Source organism: Drosophila eugracilis, unplaced genomic scaffold, assembly GCF_018153835.1.
Source record: "Drosophila eugracilis isolate 14026-0451.02 unplaced genomic scaffold, ASM1815383v1 contig_1765, whole genome shotgun sequence".
Classification (NCBI taxonomy): domain Eukaryota; kingdom Metazoa; phylum Arthropoda; class Insecta; order Diptera; family Drosophilidae; genus Drosophila; species Drosophila eugracilis.
Window position 1 is genome coordinate 5,851,032 of NW_024572605.1, and position 16,047 is coordinate 5,867,078.

General features: G+C 40.6%; 1 protein-coding gene and 1 non-coding gene across 3 annotated transcripts in view; one reads left to right on the top strand and one right to left on the bottom strand.

Annotated features, from left to right (window-relative positions):
* Positions 1–16,047, bottom strand: part of LOC108104792 (matrix metalloproteinase-2) — a 75,402-nt gene that overhangs the window by 39,924 nt on the left and 19,431 nt on the right. Inside the window, exon 1 of one of the 2 annotated variants that reach the window (XM_017211056.2) lies at positions 9,262–9,891. The exons of the other annotated variant lie outside the window; for it this stretch is intronic. The gene's annotated coding sequence lies outside the window, so the exon portion shown is untranslated. Of the gene's footprint in view, positions 1–9,261; positions 9,892–16,047 lie in introns of those variants that run through there. 2 annotated transcript variants of the gene reach the window in all.
* Trnam-cau lies at positions 12,961–13,032 on the top strand. Its single transcript has one exon. It is a non-coding gene; the product is annotated as a tRNA-Met (tRNA).

Below are 16,047 nucleotides of genomic sequence, written 5' to 3' on the forward strand. Positions count from 1 at the left end.
ATAATTTTTAAACTTTTTAGGATTACATTTTTAGAGTCAAAAATACAGTTATCAATCTTTAGGGACTCGAAAAAAACTTCTCAAGTTTAATTTATTGACTAGATTAGTTTTGATTACAGAAACTTTCCATAACTTTTTCAAGAAATTCCTCACAACCTAAACCAAGTGATGAACTTAAAGCTTTTCTTCAAGTGCACAGGTTTTTTGGGGAGCTCATTTGGTGTTGTTAGAGGGTGTGACATCTAAACGAAAGTGCAAAAAGTGGGAGGGAGTAAGGCGGACCCAATGTTCGAGTGCAGCCTAGAGCGTTGGCTCAGCAATCAATATGGAGCAGCCACTTGTTTGGCTTTCTTAGCCCGGCCAAGACTTGAGGCAAAGTAGCTCCGTTCGCTCTGCGTTCCAACCAGCTTTTTAAGTCCAGAGGTGGCCCTCAAGTGACCCTTTCTCACTCCGGGCCGTGCGGCACTCTCTTACCATATCTGGTTTGTATTTTTTTCTGCTTTTTTTTTTTTATGTTAAGACTAGTCGTCTGGCTTTTCGGAGGAGCAAAAGAAAAGCAATATTGCAGTTTTTGGCTCAAGTTGCTGCTTCCTCTTGCTATTTATAACTTTTTCCTTGCCTTGGCGTTCAGAAATATCAATTGAACACGTTTTCACACACACACACCCATATACACACAATACAGTACGAATTCCGCCTCAAGTTGTCGAGCTTAGAGTGCACTTGAGTTGAAAGTACGGGAGATACATATATGGGAGGGGGGGGAGCGGACTGAAACAACGTTGACAGCGGAAGTTTTTTGTTTCTACGAGATTTCTTTTTTTTTTTTTTACCCAACTCCTGTCTTTTTTGCCCCTCACATATTTCATATTTAGTTACAACGCTCGGTCATGCCTTTGTTACAGTTTGCTTAATTGCAACGTTTTGTAACATAATTGCGGGACTGCTGTATCCGCCAGATACATTCTGCTCCTGCTGTTTCAACTGCTGCTGCTGCATCCTTTTGTCCTCCTCAAGTGGCATTTTAACCATCCTTTTTACTCCGCAGGTCTCTTCGCCCCGTTGACGATTGTAGATTGCGCACATTTTCAGTTCGAATTTCGAATTCAACAATGGCCCATTGATTGGCCGGCGAACACGTACACGATAGGTTCATTAAAAACGCGGCGCCTGGAAGTAGGCAACAGCAACAGCAGCAGCAGTACTCGGTACACTTTCAAAGCTTACAAATCATAATTAGCGCTGCGGCCCCTGCATAATTAACGCTATCAGTGAGCAAACACATTATAATGTACGATTATTATCAGAGAGTGGTATGCGGGGGGGAATGGTGTGTGTTTTCCAGCCCCCCAACCCTCTTTTTTGTGGGGTGGCAAAAGCCCACTTAGTATGCCAGACAGGCAGACGCAGTCTCCGGCCGTAGGCAGCTGCCAATAAAAATATACATCCACCATCCCCCATATTCTACGGTTTTTAGCACGGAGTGTGATGTTCTGGCTCATTCGCTGGTTTTTTCGGTTTGGTTTGGTTGGCATATGCAAATGACTTTGGCGCCTGGTGCGTCATTATGCGTGTCTCCCGCCCCCTCAAAAAAGTTGGGGATTCTTCAGGCACTGATGGTGCACGGTGAAAGATTTTTGGGTTTTAACTAGGATTTTACTATTAGAATACAGAATATTTTTACGAAATTCCTTTAAACTCTAAACTCTAAGACATCTAAAAAATCTGTTTATTTTAAAAATTGAATTCAAAATAAAGAATGCAAGATTACTAAGCATAGATTTTTCTCTCACTGTAAATGACTGTGGCCAAATGAAGGTAATGGCGTCAAATTCAAATCGCGTCTCATATGTTTTACTTTTGTGCGCTAATTTTATGATCATTTTGGCAAGGCAACGGGGGTGGGAGGTGTGTGTGTGTGCTGGTGTCAACCCAGGAACATCTTTCTTCCTTCTATCCGACCCCCAACCATTTAGCATGTCACGTGTAATTTGCAGCGACCTTTTTCCAAAAACCCACCCACACTCACACCCATCACACCATCGCCCCCGCCGATGTGCTAACGACCAATTTGGTCCCTTAAATATCTCCCCTCGAGCCATTGTTGTTTTTATATACGTATGTATTTTGAATATTAAATTAAATGTATTTTAAAGTGAGTTCAGGTTTCTCTTACTGTATAACAAATATAAAATAAATCTGTGTTTGATAAAGGAATTTCATGCTGGCCATTTTAATTTAGACATATTTTGACATTCGCTGAATATTCCAGGAATTTTTGTGTAACAAAAAAACAATCTGCTATATATAATGGCCATATTAAATACCAAATGCCACAAATATTACTCGTATAAGCGCCATTTGAAAACTTCACTTAGTTGCATAAACTGCATTATTGGTTAGTAAAGTGGTTGGCATTCTGCATATCCAATCAATTTTTTATTTTTCGATTAAGCCAAATGAACCTTTTGATTCTCCTGGGCAGCCAGCCAAGTTTATTGTATGTGTGTGAAGTATATGGTATGTACGTATGTGTGCATCCTTTGTTGCACAACATTTGCTTAGTAAAAGTTAGTCAGCTTCATTAGTTATGTAAAAAAGACCTGTGTGCGTTGTGCGGCGAATAAATTAATTATTGAGCCTGGAGGCTAAAAGGATACGGCCTTTCTCGCATGTGGTTTTTAAATAGCGCGACAGTTTTTGCGAAACAAAAGCCAGGCACTCGTCGAGTGGTTCTGGCCAACTTAGACAGGGCCTAAAAACACTCGACAGAGAGAAAAAAAAAATCTACTCTGCTGCTACTACAATTGCTGACTAAAAGATGAAATTCTACATTTTTAATGCGCCTCACCTGACACGCCAGTCGCCTGTGTCAAGTCGGGCCAGGCACTTCACCAGGACGACACATTTAAGGACGACTACTATATATACATATAGTATATATATATATATTTATATATATGCATGCGCAAAACAATGCAGAAAGGATTCCGTTGATGAGGTGGGCTTGGGACGGAGAAAGGACTCTGCGCGGCTTGTTAATTTCAAGTGGCATGTTAACTTTCTGACATTAAGTTGGCATTTCATGTCAACTATGCAGCCGTTGTTGAGTGCCACCCCATATCCCCATATCCTTACCACCTTCTTGCCACTCAAGCTATCTCTTTTGGTCGTGTGTGTTACATGCGGAAAACGGTGTTTAGCAAAATGCCATCATTATGTTAATTATAAATGCAACCGGCTACGCCTTGCTTTCCAAATACGAGAGGAGGTGTGGCTGGAGGGGCAGGACAAAGAGCCAGTGCTTGCCCCCTCTGCGGCAGTTACACTTCCGTTTCCGGTGCCAAAACGGAAATGCTAAAACGCTGCGTTTTTGCCAACTTCGCTCTTTTTCTTTAATAGCCAGGACATTATCTTTTATCCTGCAGATGTGTGCAATTATCGGGTAGTGATATGACCTGCCCCCTTTTGGCTGCCCCTTAAATTATTCATTGGGCGAACTATGAGATGCAAAAGCCATGGGTTTGCTCTCAATTCGCGTATGAATCCCGAAGAACAGTTCGGCCACATGACTTGACACTTTCATTTGAACTCAATTAAGTTCTTGAATAAACAATCTGGATGACTAGCTGGGCTCGCTCTCTTTTTCTAGCGAAATAACTCTCTCTTTTGCTCTTTATTTTCCCTCGATTGGGATGCAAATTGTATTTGATTGCCGTCAGCAACAGAATATTCAAATTGTTTTTTTTATAAGTATAGAAAGAAGAATGTTTTTTAAGCAATTATAGAACAAACAAGTTCTTAAATTATTACCTCACATATTTTATGATATTTTTTGGTAACAGCGATGTGCGATTACGATAACGTTTATTTTTCTAAAATTTATGTTACATTTTCGTGATCAGCCATTAGGTGCTCTAAAATCAGTAAATCACCAAAATAGTTGAAAATTCGTTGGACTATAAATTGTCTGCTTTTGATTTATTTAACTTAACCAAAACAAATTCTGTTGATAAATGAGCTAATTATGTTGTCATTGCCCCGGCGAGCCAGAAAGATAGCAATGGCGATGGTTAGAAAATTCTCACCATTTCGCTTAACGCAAATTTACTGAAAACAAGCGAAACTTTTGTGTGGTTTAGCGGGAAAGTAGAGGACTGAGAAAATTATGTATACTTTCATCATCATGGGATGGAAAACTTAAGTTGGTCTATACGTATATTAAGACCCTCTTCTTGGCCCTAACTCATCAACCATTTCCATTCCATTCCACCAGAAGCAGCTGCTTAACCGCACTGACTTTTTGGCATATCTCTCATAATCTGTGTCTGTCAACGCCTTGGACTTTACTTCCACTTCCATTTCCACTTCCTCTTGTTCCTCTGGCTCTTGTTATTGCTCTTGTTCGTTCCCCATTATCCTTCTCGGACTATCCAAGCGAAATCTCATTAAAAATGTCCTTGCAGCCATGGGCATAAATCTGAAAATTAAAGCTCACAAATCGGCGCTTATTCAAGAAGAAAAACGAAGTCTCGATTCGTGTCGAGGAAAAAAACTTCACCCCCGGGCCAGTTGTGGTGATATAAGGTGGCAGTGGCCGATGCCTTGAATTTATGGGCCTTCCGCCATGTCCAGCATCCAGCCACTGTTCTCTCACCCGGTGTGCCGTTGCCGTTGCCGTTGATATAAAAACCCATTTAAAAAGCAATTATTTTGCGTTGATTCAATATGGCGGCGTTTGATGGATGCCAGGCGAGAGCAGGCATCATCGACAGCAGAAGCAGGAGCCACGGAATACCCAACATCCATGGGCTCCAGGTGGACCGCCAGGTAGTAATAGGCAACTGGCCTCCGCTCATTTTTCTGCGGTTTCCCAGGGACCGTTTACATTCAGAGAAATGTCTTGTGGAATCAAGGATAAATCGAAGATATTACCGAAGTGGTACTACACTTAATTAAGCTTCTTTAAGGATATTAATTAAGGATTTTGATTTGTTATATCTTCTCGTTAAGTGCCAATACTTATATGGTTTTAAGGAGATGTTTTAAGACTGAGCTGGGGATAACATATTGCAAACATTTGCCTTTATGGGTAATATTTCCTATAATTTAAAAAGTCAATATTTTCCTTGAATTTTTAGGCCACTTTTCTGTATGCACCCACTGTGGCCGACACTGCAGCTGGCTCTGCCTCAGCTCAGTTTTCATTTTTATGATGGGGCCCAGCTGCAGGATCCTTCGAGTTCTGCCACTGGAGCCCCCCGTGCAGCCTCAGCAGAAATCTGCATCTGTCTGTGTCAGAGTCGCTGTGCTGTAGAGTGAGATTGGTTATGGGTATGGGTGTGTTCTATCAACACTTTGCGCCTTAGTGCCTGCCATGCATAAAACAGTGTGTCCTAGCTGCGTGTCCTGGCCCAGCGTTTTTCGTTGGGTTCCCCTGAACGAATCTTTCTTTTCCCTGGTTTCCCTGCAACTGCAAATCCAGAGCCCTGGAGTCCGTGCCTATCTGGAAATTGTGCTGACAGGCAACAGGCAACATGTTGGCCTTCCGCCAACTCGGTCAACAGTTCGATGACGTATGCAGACTGCAGCCGAAAGTGTCCTGCAGTGTGCCCTGTCCGCATCCTGTCCGCATCCTGCTGCTCAGCCAAGGAAAAAAATACGTGCGCAACATAAAAATAGAAATAACCGAAAGGAATTGTCGCATATGACCAGACAGGAATTTTGTTGACCGCACATCAAAATTTAAATTAAATAACACAGAAGATTAAAGGTTTAAGCAATAAATAAATGAAAAATATTTCGACAGATTGTTGGGCATGTCCGTAAGCTTGGGCTAATTGCAGGCTTAGTTATTAATTGGCAGTAAGTAAGTAAAATTCAATTATGTTAAGCTCTTAAAACTGCTCCTTTTAATACGCTAAACGTCTTAAGATAATTGCTATATTTCATTTTCATTTTGTTTCACAATTAACGCTACATTACTTGGGACTGTCTGTCCCTTCTTGACTTTGTCATCCTTTTACCCCAAAGTCCTTTTTATATACCTCCCTCTCTTCTCTCTTGATATATATATATATATCACCACTCTGGAAATTTGTGTTTTCCCCCAAACTTGTTCTCTGTCGATAACAATGGATCATCTCGAACCTGCAGCCATAATCTTTACAGCACTTTCCCCCTCCAACATGGCCATTCATTAGGAGCCTTTACTTTACACTCCAGTTCACAGACCATCCTTCCAACCCATTTGTAGGCCGAACATATTTCAATTTCCTTCGGCCACTCTCTCTCTCTCCCTCTCTCTTCCTGCCAATTTATTGCCCCTTTTCATTGTTTTTCCACCGCCTGCGACAATCCCAAAATGTCTGAAAACATTTAGGCCGCATTTCATTTCATTACGTTTTTATCTTTTTTTTTCGGTTCTAATTTCATTTTGTGCATATTTTTGTCCAGGTCTTTTGGGTCCTTGCTAAGGCTTAATTAATTCCCCGCAAAATATTTATAACTTTCGGCCCCCAATATGCTTGCTGGCTTAATATATACCAACCAAGGAACATATATTTTAATTTAGATTTCTTGGACTGTGTGTGTAAGGCTTGTCAATGGCTAGGAATCTAAGAAATTTATGCATGACTGCAACAGGGTCAAGTTGCACAAGCCCTTAGCCTTTAATGCCACACAGCTGCTGGGGAAAAGCTGGAAAAACAAAAACTGTAACTGAAAGAACTTTTAGCCCTTTCGCAGGGGTTGCGGACGGTTCCAACTCCCCAGATAAGCAGATTTATGAGCTAAACAACGAAAACTCAAATAACTGGAGACACAATTCGGTTTTTCGGTTTTCGTATTGGATCTCCGGGTTCTCCAGGAATTGTGAATTGGAGAGATTGGGTGGATTTGGTATTTGGGGGGTCATGGAAGGAAGCGCCCGGAAGCGTGAAAGCCAGATAAAAGCACACACCCACAGAAATATGCGAGCGGAAGATTTATGAGCGGACAGGACAGGACAGGACACACAAGGATGTGTATGTGTGGCGTGGCCCGATGATGGGCAGCAGAATGTCACAGGAAGTGCGAAGCGGGCAACTATTGACATGTCCTTTTCCCTCCTCCCCACTACCCTCCCTTAAAAAATGACGCCCTTCTATATAACATATATATGTACATCGTAACTCCAGACGTGCGTATAACTTTACGGTTGCGGTTGCAGAAAAAGAGGACGAGGAACCCGGTGGAGTTGGACAGACTACCTCATTCTCAGGTAGGTAGGTAGGTGTCAATTTCGTTTTCATTAAGTTGCTTCTGCTTGACTTGCTCCTGACCAGGGGTTCTCTTAATTTGCGTCACTTTGCTCGGACGACGAAGCTCAAATTTCAACTAAAAAACGAAAAAAAAAACAGCTAAAAAGAGGGAAACAACTGGAAAGCGGCTGCTCTTTTGTAAAACAAGAAGCGGCAGCAAAATCAGCAGAAGCCCTACTTACGTTTCGTCTTCATTTTTGCATTAATTAATACTTATTACAAAAAAAGTATATATACATATATACACCCAAGGAAAAAGGTAAAAAGGGAGCAAAAGGCCAGCGAGATTCCTGGGTTCTTGGTTCATTTTTCGGGTTTTCAAGTCTGGGGTCCGAGTTTGGGGCTTTGGGGCTAGGTAAAATTTTAATCACTTCCTTCGGCGGCTACATTTTGGTTTCATTTTGTTGCTGTTGCTTAATTTGGTCGACTCTTCTTGTTTTTTTTTTTTTTTTTTTCTCTGGCTGTGAGTTGGTAATTTGAGTCTGTTAACATTTTTCTGGCTAGGAAGGGAATTTTCTTTGTGGCTGCGCCTAACCTAGCCAGGGACTTAATTAAAACTAATTCCATTTAAATATAATATGGAACATTTTGTGCCAGCGACAAACGATTTTCACTTCCTTTCTGTTTAATTGAATTTTTAGCCAAGTCTCTTTGTCTCTCACGCAAATCTACAAAAGATGCTAAGTCCCGGGGGCCGAATAGGAAAATGGCAGAGGAGGGTTGACTTTTTGGCTTAAAATCTTTTGGTTTTGTTTGTGGCGAGTTGCCATAAACAAAGCCGAAGATTTAGGAAAAGCGGGGGAGTTAAAAGGAAAGTTGGTTAGCTAGCTATTTTGGTGGGCTAATTTGGCATACACCAAGGATATTCAACTTTTTCATGAATATTTTTCAGTCTTCCGTGTTAATGATTCTAATTATGGGATATATATAAACCATATAGCCTAAGTACTTCAGATTCAATGCTTTAAATAGAAAACAAAGATGTTCCTTAATTTATAAAATTAATTTAGTAGTAAAAAACCAATTCACAAGTGGTACTTAAAAATGATTTCCATTCATTTAGTTTTTTAAACTACAAAAAATCTCTACACAAAAATGCCACCTTAATAGAGACATTTTAATTAGATTCTCTTACCTTTAGATAATCGCTTTGACACAATAACAAATAAATATTTGCATTAAATATAAAACGAGTATTATGAATGCAAATCAGTAGTATGATATAATTACTGCATGGAAAGTGTGAAGTTGAATCAATAATATTAATTTCACCAAACATTTAATTAATTTGGTATCGGGGAAAAACCCCAATTGCACAAAATTAAAACCCCCAACAAGAACGGCAAACAAAGAATGAAAATCGTTAGAAATGTGAAACCAAAAAAAACTAGTAATCAACTAGAAAATGTTTGACAATTGATGGTTGATTGCAGACAGACAAAGTGGGGACAGAAAAACAAAAAAACAAAAAAAAGAATCAGCACAAACCTATTTGCATTTTAGTGCTATAAAAGATATATATTTATATATATCTATCCCCTAATTGGCAGGCTGACAGCGGCAAAAACAACAACAACAACAACAATGATGGCGATGAGAAATTGTGGTGTATAATTTCAAATTGATTGCTGGCATATGCCAATAAGGCTAATGGCCGTAGCCGGAAAAGCGGGTGAAAATTGTGTAATTTATGAAGAGAGATTCGCATGGCACTTAATTAACATGGAGCTGGGAAAATCAGGGAAAATCGGAGATCCAGAGGGCATATCGAGGCTAATTTCGTGCCAGAATATATGACCAGGCAGATGGTCGAGAGTGCAATCTAATATTAATGCCTTGTGGCCGCCTGCATTTATTGGCACATAAATCACTGGCCTGAAATCACAGCACTCGAAGGAGTTTTCGTTTGGGGTTCGGGGGTTTTCTAGGGGCTAAAGCCGTCTTAGCCAAAGGCACTTACCCATCAAGAAGTCTCCGCTTTGTTGTGCACTCATTAGGTGGAGCACATCCTTTTCTGGTGGCTGCACTTGCTCATCGTCCTATTCTTTTCTCTTCTAGACTGCTTTCTTTTTTTCGTGACTTTCTTTCATGTCAATTAATGCGACGCACTCTTCAAATATTAGCAGACATTATGTGCCTGCACTAAGCCCTCGGCTGACGGGGCTCTTAAAGCGTTTCCGGCGCAGGAACCAGGAACAAGGACCCGGGATCTGTTTGCACAATGAGCACACAAATGACTTGCAGCACTTCAGCCTGGCTTTTTGTTCTTTAATCGGGGGCATTATTATGATGCCTCCACTTCGACGATGACTGCGACGCTGACGACGATGAGGACTCCTTGCGGGGATTACGTGTTGATGTTGAATGCGCCGCTGATTCATGCGATTCATGTCTAGAGTGGCTCACTTCCTTTTTTGCTTTTGCCATTTGCCATTCCCATTTCCATTTCCAGATGATCTTGATACTCTGACTCTGACTCTGGCTGCCGAAGCACCTTCTCTTGCTGAGGCATTCAATTCCATTTTCCTGATTGTATTTTCTTTCCCTTGGAGAAGCACCACTCACACTGACCACTTGGCAGCAACTGAGCTCGGTGCCAAGTGTGCCGCCGTATTTCAACGAAAAATGTCACCAAGCTCAGCTCGATCTCGGAGCTTTTTTCGCAGAGCTTTCTTGAATGAGTATAAGAGATTGCTGCGCAGTCGCATCCTTAATTGCCATTCGGTTTTCCGAATGCCTTCGGCTGGCAAACTTCGTTGCCATTCGTCTCAGTTCGGGTTTCCTTCAGTCGGCTAACATCACATGTGAAAATTAAAAGCGCTTAACCACAATTAACAATTGGCCTCCCTCACTTTTTTTCCGGCCGTAACAAACAAACAAATTCCGTTGGACCAAACATTAATCAAGACAGTTGTGACACTAAAACTCCCATCTATTAATCAACTAGGGCTTAGAAAACACCAAAAAAAAAAAAAAATTAAGGGAAGTAGTACCGCCTGCATTAACTGATTGTTGTTGGTTTGGGCCAGGAAAGTTGTCAGTTTGAATAAAAGTTTGGACACTGGCCAGTTGGTATATCGAATCAAATCAAAGTTTGATTTGACAGCCAGACAAACAGACGTACCGAAAAAGGATGCCCGGAATTGATGTTGTTCTTTCCGATTCGCCCAAAAACTTCAGCTTGGAGTGGAAACTTTGCGGTCAGAAGGCCAGTGCAGCATAACCGGGAGTTCAGGAGTTCATATTTACTATCCCCAAACTCATCCCATTTCGATCCAAGAATCCATCCCACACCACTTTTGCCCCAAAGCCAATATCAATTTATCAATTAATGCGGCTAATGAGCAGGCGAACTGTGACTCGTTGCTGTGTCACTTAATGCAAGGCTCCCCTTCAAGATTCAAACATATGTACATATGTATTTGCAAAATTAATTAGGATTCGCTAGTCATCAACTCTGACACATAGCGCCATAAATATGTATGTATGTATTTATATTGTGTGTACAAAGTATATAGATTGTCTGCCGGGCGACTTTGGCGGCCATATAAACGTAACGAGATTTCACCGCACGGCAAATTGTTGTTGGGCTTTAATTGACAATCAAAGCAAGTAATCAAATTTGCCTCCTGACATTTTTCATTAGAATTATTATGTAGTTACAGCGAGTATAACCCACTTGCGATTGCATTGCCCCTCGTTTCGCCCTTCCATCCATAAGACTATATCAACAGCATTATAACGCGCCCACATCAAAGGCGTAAAATTGTGTGGACAAGAGACCTTTAATCAAAAAGGTTCCTGGGTTTATGCGTAGTGCAAAGTTCATGCGAATGTCTTAGGGTATGGGTGGAAAATTACAAGGGAAATAAGTCATGAAATTGAGCCAGTAAGGGTAGTTTTTAATGGATTTTGTATACGGGGAAACCATACCTAGTTCTAGTAACTTTAGATAAATGTAAAATAACGAAATCTTCCCCATCGTGTAAACACATCCCCAAAGCTACTCTTTTTCAATTTTCTCATTTCTCCTTGGAAAATTGCTGCATATTATATTCCCGCTTTTTGATTAACTCAATGTGGAAAGCCTCAAATCCCATGTTTACTGCAAATCATCCAACAGGCAAATGAAGAAATTCTAGTCGAGGGCCAGTAGAAAAAATGCCAGAAAATTAGAGAGCTCATTTTTTTGCATTTTCGGTTCGATTTGATTCTGGCGCTTGTCATTTAATATCCGCAATTAAAGTGGTCATCAATCAAAACGAAACCTAAATGAATTAAAAGTAAACGAAAGAACAAAGCAAAGGATGAATGCACAGAGGCACAACAATAAACAGAAGGAGCAGAAGGAATAGGGACGAACAGATGAGAAGGAGCAAATGAACGGGAAACGAAAGGAAAAGAAGCGACAGTAAAAGGAAACCAAAAAGCAACAGCAACAACCGAAGGCTGAAACCCAACACAAACAGCGAACGCTTACGCACACAGTCACACCAACAATGACCGTTATCGTTGTCCAGTCCTGCACTGAGAGAAATTCATAATGATTTGTTTACAATCTAGGATACTAATGCAAAGAAAATATTTTTGTTTTCAAAATTTGATTACAAATTGATTTTTATCCAAGTAGTATTAAAAATAAAGGGATATTTTCGCAACCTGTGAAATGTTTTTCCCAGTGCATCTATATCCCCGCCTTGCCCTGCGATTGTCTCCGCTCATCCAGGACAGCGATAAACAAGTGCTATACAAACAAAGATGGCGCTGTACGCTGAACCATTGATGATTGAACAGGACATTAATCTAACAAAATGCAGACAGCCTGCAGAAGTTGGGGGAGTGTGGTTCGGGGTCTAGCAAATCAACTGACCAACTGTGAAAGTGTCAAATTTCAAGCCACACATTGTTGGCTCCGTCTCCGATGCCCCGTATTCCGCATCCTGGCCAATCCGCATCCTTGTGGTTGCCTCTGCTCCTGGCGACATTGGCCACGGAAGCAAACATAATTACGCGGATGCCAATGCTATACGAACGTGTATAATAATATAGCAGGATCATACGCAGGCATATCTATATACACAGTCACAAACACACACAAATGTACATATAAATAGTATATTTGTATTCCCCGGTCAGCGTCATTGGCTTTTGCGTCATGGTCGTCCAAGTTTCCTTGTGGAGGTGAATTTATGGCAATATAATGTGTCATTGCTAATTAATGCCAATTTTCAGATGCATTTTAAATGACACAACCTGGGTAGTTGGATTTTATGGTATTTATTCATTTGTTAAGTTGTGTTAAATATTTTAGGAAATTTCTGGGATAAATTTCTTGATTAAGTATTTCTCATAAATAATATTATAAATGTATTATTTGATAGAAAATTTCATAGAACAACTTTATTATAAGAAATGCTTAGCTTAGCTTAAATATTTGGCCTTAGCAAAGAAACAGCTATGGTAATATTATCTAATCAGGTTTTATACGATCCAGTTTAGATATCATTGCTTATCATACTGTCATGCTGAATAGTTAGAATTTTATTTTCATAATGTGTTGATTCGATTTCAACATCTATATTGCTATTGAATCTTATTTTATTTGGCAATTTTTTGCCTGTCACGCTTATATAGACATTTATTTATAGAACTTTACATGAGCAGAGTGGCGCAGTGGAAGCGTGCTGGGCCCATAACCCAGAGGTCCGAGGATCGAAACCTTGCTCTGCTATAGTGAGTTAATTTTTTTTTATTATTTTTTTTTTATTTAAGATTTTGTATTTTCTTGTAAAAAGTTCTCATAACCCAAAGAATATTTCAGGAATTTGTATTCTGCCATCCACCAATGTTGTAAAAACATCCAGCCAAAAGGTCAGACAAAATTTTCCCAGCTTTTAATGAAGTTTTCGTAGGCAAATTTCTGTGTCGAATCACAAAAGTGACAAAATGCAATCGTTTTCGCAGCTCCAATTGCAGCGTCATCTCGTTTTGATGGTTTTGACACAACAGAGAAACAAAGGCAGCCGAAAAGCGTCAGTTGAAGCTGCTCATTTGCTGTCCATGGAAAATTAGATGCTAAATTAGCACACAAAACTGATGCACTAACGGTTTCTGTGCAGCTGAGTGGGTGGCTTAGGGTGATATTTTGGATGCCTTTTTGGGTGGCTAGATGGGTAAGCGACAGCCTGCGAGTGTTAAGTTGCCCAAAAAGGACGTTCTGCCATAGCGGATGTGTGTTTGTGCTGCTCCTGATGTTTCTGTGGTGCAGTGACTGATGTGGCACAAAAACCAAATGCCCAGCCTGACTGACTAGTAGCCAGCGGAAAAACACAGTCCCTGCCCATTACACTGAGGAAAATTACTTATGTCGTTCGAATTGTTTATTTAATAACCAATAATATTGAAGATGTAAAATGCATTATAAGATACTAAATTAGAAATTTGATCAAGACATCAATTAGTAAAATCGGAAACTGTTTATAATTGTGCATAAACCAGTCTTTGCTCCCAGAATTGACACGTACAAAGAAGTGGACCGCTCGTCCATCCGCTCTCCCCGCAATCACCATATCTCCCTTTCCTCCGTCCCTCTAACAGCTGCTGTTGTTGCGGCTGTGTCAGCGGGCGGTTGGCAAATGGGTTTTCAATGGATTGCGTCCCTCAGTAGCCCAATCCTCTAGTCGATGGCTCGAATTCGGGTTGCCCGCATCTCGAACAGGAAGCGAGGGACTTATAGGCATTTGTGCGGTGGCAATTCCTGCAACCCACTTGGTTATTAAATTTTGAAATGCTACACCTTGTGCGGTATCGGATTGCCGACTCAAGGAGTAATCGCTAAGACAAAGGAGAGGATATACTGCATGTACGTGAGTATATATCTGTGTAAGCTGAGAGAATGGAGACCCTAACCTATATGCTATCAAAGTTCATGCAAAATTCAATGGCCCAAGCCAGCATAAGAAAATATGCCACATCATAAATTTGGCATATATCACGGTGAGCGGGTGTTTGTGTGTGCGAACGAGTGTGTGTTAGTGCAATCCTTTCACAGACACTGCCCGCACACAGACAGATGTTGACACAGTTTCCTTGAGCTCCGTCTGAGCTCAGCACAAAATGTCTATTTTAATATGAACCCAAATTGAGGATTTTATTTATGCACGAGCTTAGTTTACAATACTTCCTAGCTTTTACCTCAAGGAGCTTTTGTTCCCTACTGTACGCGGCACTTTTGTTTCTTTGAGGCCACCTTTTTGTTTTTGGTTTATTCACTCTTTTTTTTTTGCCCCATAAAAATCGCCCCAGACAAGTGGCAAATGACTTAAAAAACACACAGATACGAAATTCTATGAAAAAATATCATAATAAAAATCTCCAGCAGTTAAAATAATTGTCACAGTAATAAAGCAATGCACGAAATTATAACTGACCAGTTGGAGGGAAGATTGTAAAGTTATAGGAACTTTTAAACTGTTCTTAACTGACTATAAATTTTATATATGTACACTTATGCTTATGTATTATTAGGAAAAGTACTTTTACTCTCTGTAAAGTTGTTGCTTGAAATTTCGAATTTTCTCCTTTCAAATTCACCTCCTGAAAAGCCTTCCCAATAAACCAACTGGTTCCTAGCCAAATAGCTCAGCTCGTACTTATAATATTCCATTAGGGAAGTTCCTTAAAGCCGCCCTCTGCCAGTTGCTTACTGCCAGTAGTTGTTACTGGGTACAGTCCGGTTCTTGTTGCAGTGCTGTTCTGGCTGCACTTGCTCCGTTTTATAGCTGGCAAACATTATGGCCATGATTAATGGCAGATAATAATTTCGAGTGCCGAGCACTTGACAGCATACGAAAAGTCAGAAAACTATGGCCAATGGACGCCCATTAGCCCTGGCCGCCCCCCGAAAAAATGCACAACGACGGACGACGGACATCAGACTGAGGAGACTGAGGAATGTCAGGAGGAGGACAGTGGCGGCGGACAAGGACGACGATGAGGATGAGAAGGATGAAAGGACAAAGTGCAGTAAAGGCAACTCTGCAAATGACTGCTGCAAAATAAACAGCAACAGCAACAGAAGCTGAAGCAGCGTAAAACTATTGCCATGTTCTGTTTGCGGCATTAAATGTCCCTCTCTCTTTCTCTCTCTCTCTCTCTTCTCTCCCCTCTCTTTCGCACTCTGTAGCTGGCATCTCTTTCAGCCTGGTGCGTGTGATTTACTTCGGCTGGCGAATAAATTATGATGAGAAAAACGCTCGCTGGTGTTGATCAGCAAATTATTTTATGCAAATTAAAAATCGTAAAAAAATAGGTTATAAATAAAGGGAATATAAGAGGGATAAATGTGGCAAAGTGGAGATGCAACATAAATGGGGTAAGTTAATATCTTCCATTTGGCGGTCAGTTGACCACCAAATTTGGTTATTATTTTGTAGTCATCCGAAATTGATTTTTGCCAAACTATTTTCCCTATCCCTTCCCATCTGAGTTTTTCTTGATGACTTTTACTTGCCACAGATGTTGCAAATAGCGTTTAAATCTAATTCTTTCACTAATATGTTAAAATAAAATTTAAAACTTTAAAATATTTCTCTTGAAAGATGGAGCTCTTTAAGCTTTGATCCAAACTTGATCTGGAGTTTGCCCGGGAGTTTCCGGTTACATCGTTCGGTTAAAAGCTTTGCCATCAGGAGCAGGGACACCAAACGGGCCAAGGACAATGAGTGCAACTCGAGGTGGAGCTGCA